Source organism: Coturnix japonica, chromosome Z (assembly GCF_001577835.2).
Source record: "Coturnix japonica isolate 7356 chromosome Z, Coturnix japonica 2.1, whole genome shotgun sequence".
Taxonomy (NCBI): Eukaryota; Metazoa; Chordata; class Aves; order Galliformes; family Phasianidae; genus Coturnix; species Coturnix japonica.
Window position 1 is genome coordinate 18442619 of NC_029547.1, and position 4484 is coordinate 18447102.

Genomic DNA, 4484 nt, shown 5'->3' on the forward strand with positions numbered 1-4484 from the left:
CTGTATGATATGAAAACTGTAACCAGAGCCAATGCAGCTTAAAAGATAACTGCAGGCAAAAGAACAAAACACAGAATAATTAACCTGATTAACTATCTTTTTATCTAATACCTACTCCTTGCCTGGACTGCATTGCCATTAGACATTTTTATACACGGTATTAAGCTGGCTGTGATACCCAGACTTATAGCCAGGCAATTTCCACTAATCAACTACTTCTCTCCTAATTATTTTGCTAGTGCTGTAGCTACCTTGAGTTTTTATACCAGGAATCTGACCTACACACACGTAATTTTGGAGATTTATATTTAAAAAACACTTATGACAGACAAAATTCTATACATGATCTTCAAATCATTTAATCAAAACAGTCATGCTACCAACACAGTCCCAACAGTCATTAGAATCTAAAGACCTACATATTCAAACACCATGTCAATGTCTTGAGTGGTGGTAAGTCCTGTTCATAACTCTTCCACAAACATCTGAAGCACTGTATCAGAAAGCCAGCAACAGGCAACAAGCAAACGAGGATTTCATAATCCAGTTTTTTCTGTTGCTGGTAAAGAAACTGTGAAACAAAACCAACAGGTACACAAGGTGCTTTTCCCAGTCCCACTCCAGGCTACACTCAGATGACTTGCATGTGGTATTCAAAACAGAGGTGAACTTGCATTAATGGTTTGCTCCTGCAAATTTATGCTTTCTCTACCTCCCAGGTTCTCCTTTCTCCTAGTAACAAAGCATGAAAAGTTTCATGAAGTGAAAACCAGGAACCACCAGACTGAGAACTCTCATTCTAGCCTGGTGGTGCTGTATCTGGTCTTTGCACTGGAGGATAAACACAGCGCACAATTTGCTTGTACTGTGAATCTATGCCAGCACTCAGTTCTGCTACGGGTACATGTGTCAGCACCTTAAAATGAAACACCCACTAGACAGATCACTACAGACTTTCTGCCTAGGCCATGGGAAGGGGTTACCAAAAAAGTTTACACCACAGCAGGCACAGAACTGCGTTGTTAGTCAGTTATCCTGGTTATCCCACAAGCTCAGACTATGCTTAACTCGTCTGCAGGGACTCTTCTTCACCACAGAACTCTCTTGGAAGAGTGGGAGAAAGAAGGCAGGGAGAAGAACCGCTACCACAGCCTCCAGTGTGCCATTCAATGTCTGTGCAGTTGGAAATGGTGCAGAGAAAACAGAACATGTAGTTCTGAGATCTATTTGCACAACAGCTCCATGTTACCAAAAGCAAAACTGATGCACTATGCTAGCAGTGATTCTACAATTCTTAGTGCAGGGGGAGACTCAATTGATAAGCAATCACATGCAAGGCCTTAACTCTTAACTGTGAAGTCATGCATGTTACAATAAATGATCAAACAACTTCAATCAACTTTAACTTGTTCCTCTTTAACTTGCCTTATCACAACAACAGTTTTGCAGACAAAAGCTGCGCTGAGGACTGTTGTTAAGCTTATGTACAATAGCAGTCCCCTATGTTTTCATATTTGTTGTGGTTCTTCTAAGTACATCTCCCAGTCAACTAGATTTCTCCAATGAAAATGTGGCAAGCAAACCTGTGGACACAGTCTGTTCTTACATAAAGAATAACTCCACATCACATTAATGGCTTAAGTACTACAATCCACTAAGGCAAGTACTCAGTTTAAACAAGAAAAATTATTTTAGAAGTGCTACTTGCTGTGAGGTGGCCTTCTCCTAAATTCTGAATGATGAATGGATCAGTAAAAGGCAAGGCATAAGTCTCAAGTATACTGCAGGCTACCCACACAAACTGTGAGAGATAAGCAGGCTCTACCCTGAAAAGGGGGAACTTCAAAGCAGAACAGAAGAGCTCCCATGTTCCTTTTTTGGGAGTTAGAAGGTACCGAAAAAGTAAAATTAGTGGCAGACATCCAGAGCTCCTTAAAACAGGGACAACTTGCCACAAATCAGCTTGTTCATATTCTCATAGGACTGCAATGAATGAAAATAATTAATACATACAAACAGCATTAAGATAAAATCTGCTATGGTAACACTGCTTGCAGATACAAGCTGCACTGCTTCTACATGGGCTGTTGTAAAAGCAATGCCTCCTATTTTGTGATATTGGCCCACAACGTCAGAGGCAGGTGTTGGTGGTATGACAGCACAGGAGGAACCTTCCCACCAATATCCCCTTATATTTTGTTGCTGAGTGACATACGGCAGCAGATAGGCAGCCTGACATGGAAGTGCATATGAAGCAAAGATGTGGCACTGAACTCCTCAATTTGGAAAAAAAAAAAAAGGCACTCACTGACATTCACTGACACTTGCTGCATGTTTCTGGAGCCCAAGCAGTGGAAGTGAGCACAGTGAGGTGGTGGGTGCTGTGTTTCAGCAGTGGTGACAGTGACAGTGGGGCACCTCCACTGACTGGTTCATATGTTTATGCATGTGGCATGCAGGCTCTTGTTCATCACTGGCAAAAACGCACAGCTATGTGTGCTGACTACGTTGAAAAAGAGCATTTTGTAGCTGGGAACTTCCTCTATCAAATAGTATTATTGTGCTTTTTGTAGCTCTTGTAGTTTCCAAAGAAATAAATAGGAGGCAGTACTTTCGGAGCGTCCTCCTAAGCACCCCAGGCTGCATCAGTGGGCGCATGCTACTGACGGATGGTGTCTAAGTAAAGCGTAGAAGAAATTAAACTTATTTTCAGCAGATAACGAGCCTATTATTTAGACATATATACATCTGTACAGCTTCTAAATAAATAGTTACAACCATCAGAACGAGAAGAAGTTTAACATCTTACTGACTCCGTTTTCACCACCACAGTTAAAGGGAACAGCTCAGCGGCCCGGCAGCCCGGCGGGGCTCTGCACTCACACCGCGCCGTCCTCCCCCCTGGGCCGGCAGCACGCAGGGCGCGGCTCGGTCCGCCCCGGCCGAAGGAGCGAAAGGCCCGTGGGACAGGCCGCTCCCCGCTGCAGTGAGGCGAGGCGGCACCGCGGCCCTCCTTGCGGGCTGCTCCCCTACGGGATCCCCGTGCCGGCGCGGCCTCCTACCTGCAGCTCCGAGCCGACAACAGGAAGCTCCCAGCCCCGGACTACGCTTCCCAGCGAGCCGCACGGCGCCGCCCCGCCTGTGGCTGCTGGCGGCGGGGAGGAGCCGCCCCGCTCCTGTCGCCCTGTCACCGCTCTGCAACCATTGCCGCCATGCACAGCCGCGCCTTTCGACGGCGTTTGTACAGCGCTGCAAAGCTGTAGTATTGTCAGTGCTTCAAAGGCACAGGATGGAGAGCGGGATTTGCACAAGTACACGTAATGTGACAGACTACCCGTCCCACTGAATAGACATAACATTGGGTCTGGCCTCAAGGAGCTGAGCGATATCGCTCAGGGCTCGAAGTGCCCCATTGCCCTGCCCAGCTCCTGCATCGTGATTTTTTCTTCATTGGAATGAGATTCTCAAGTGTAACAGCCTGGCTCCATCTCACGGGCCATTAAGTATCATGTGCTGCAACAACATGTCTACCACACTCTCTGCTCTGGGTGGTGGGGGCACTTGAGTGTGGCCAGCAACCCTGGCACAAACACTGATCCTGACGGAGGTCCATCAGGAGCATTTATAATGGTTCACATGAGGGGTTATCACAAATCATACAGGTTTAGAAGGAACCTCTGGGTGTCATCAAATCCAACTTGTCAAAGCAGGCTCCCCAGAGTAGGTTGTTCAAGAGTAGGTAGCTCTTGCTAGGGAAAACTGAACTGCATGCGAGGAAAATGGTGCTGATACAGCTTTCCCACATGAAAAAGCTTTTTCAACACAAGCTCAGCACATATCCCAATCTGTACTTCCTCAAACTCAGCCCTAAACCGATAGCACAGGCTGAGCAGCAGCACTGCTCCTTCAGGAAACTGCTGCATAGTCTGAATTTCAGACCGCAGGAGGAAACAGAACAGCAGAGGAATGACCTGTCACCCTGACTGTCAGCTACGAGCCATCCCAGACACTCCAAACTCTGCTTCCTGCAGCCTTTCCTTCACTCCTTCACACCTTAGACAGTCTTGTAATTCAGGATTCAGTAATGAAGGATTTGGTCAGTCGGTCACAAGTCTGGCCAAGGTGCTATCCTATCACAAGCAATGGAAACACCACCTGCTGATGCTATATTACAACCAGACACACGGCAGCAGAGCTGTGTGAAGAATTTAACATTTTGATCCTACAAGAAGCTACTGCCACCCTTACTGCGGCAAAACAGCCACGCAGGCGCTCTGACGCCTACAGGACTGGGCCCAGGGACGGACAGTGACGGACAAGGCCTGGCACAGCCACCTCGAACCACGTTCCGCCCTGGTTCCTCCCGATCCCCGAGGCACACCAAGGCGATCCCCGGCCCAACCTCCCCGTCCTTCCCGCCCTACAAGCTCCGCCCTCAGCGCTACCGCCGCCTTCCCACCCCCACTACGCGCCCTAATCGGTCT

General features: G+C 47.5%; 1 protein-coding gene across 3 annotated transcripts in view; it reads right to left on the bottom strand.

Moving 5' to 3' along the window:
* The window catches only part of SLC38A9 (solute carrier family 38 member 9), a 39257-nt gene extending 36068 nt beyond the window's left edge, over nt 1-3189 (bottom strand). Inside the window, exon 1 of one of the 3 annotated variants that reach the window (XM_015848728.2) lies at nt 3063-3189. The gene's annotated coding sequence lies outside the window, so the exon portion shown is untranslated. Of the gene's footprint in view, nt 1-2809; nt 3013-3062 lie in introns of those variants that run through there. The other 2 variants (XM_015848730.2, XM_015848729.2) reach the window with 2 other exon arrangements.
* Between the last annotated feature and the right edge of the window lie 1295 nt (nt 3190-4484).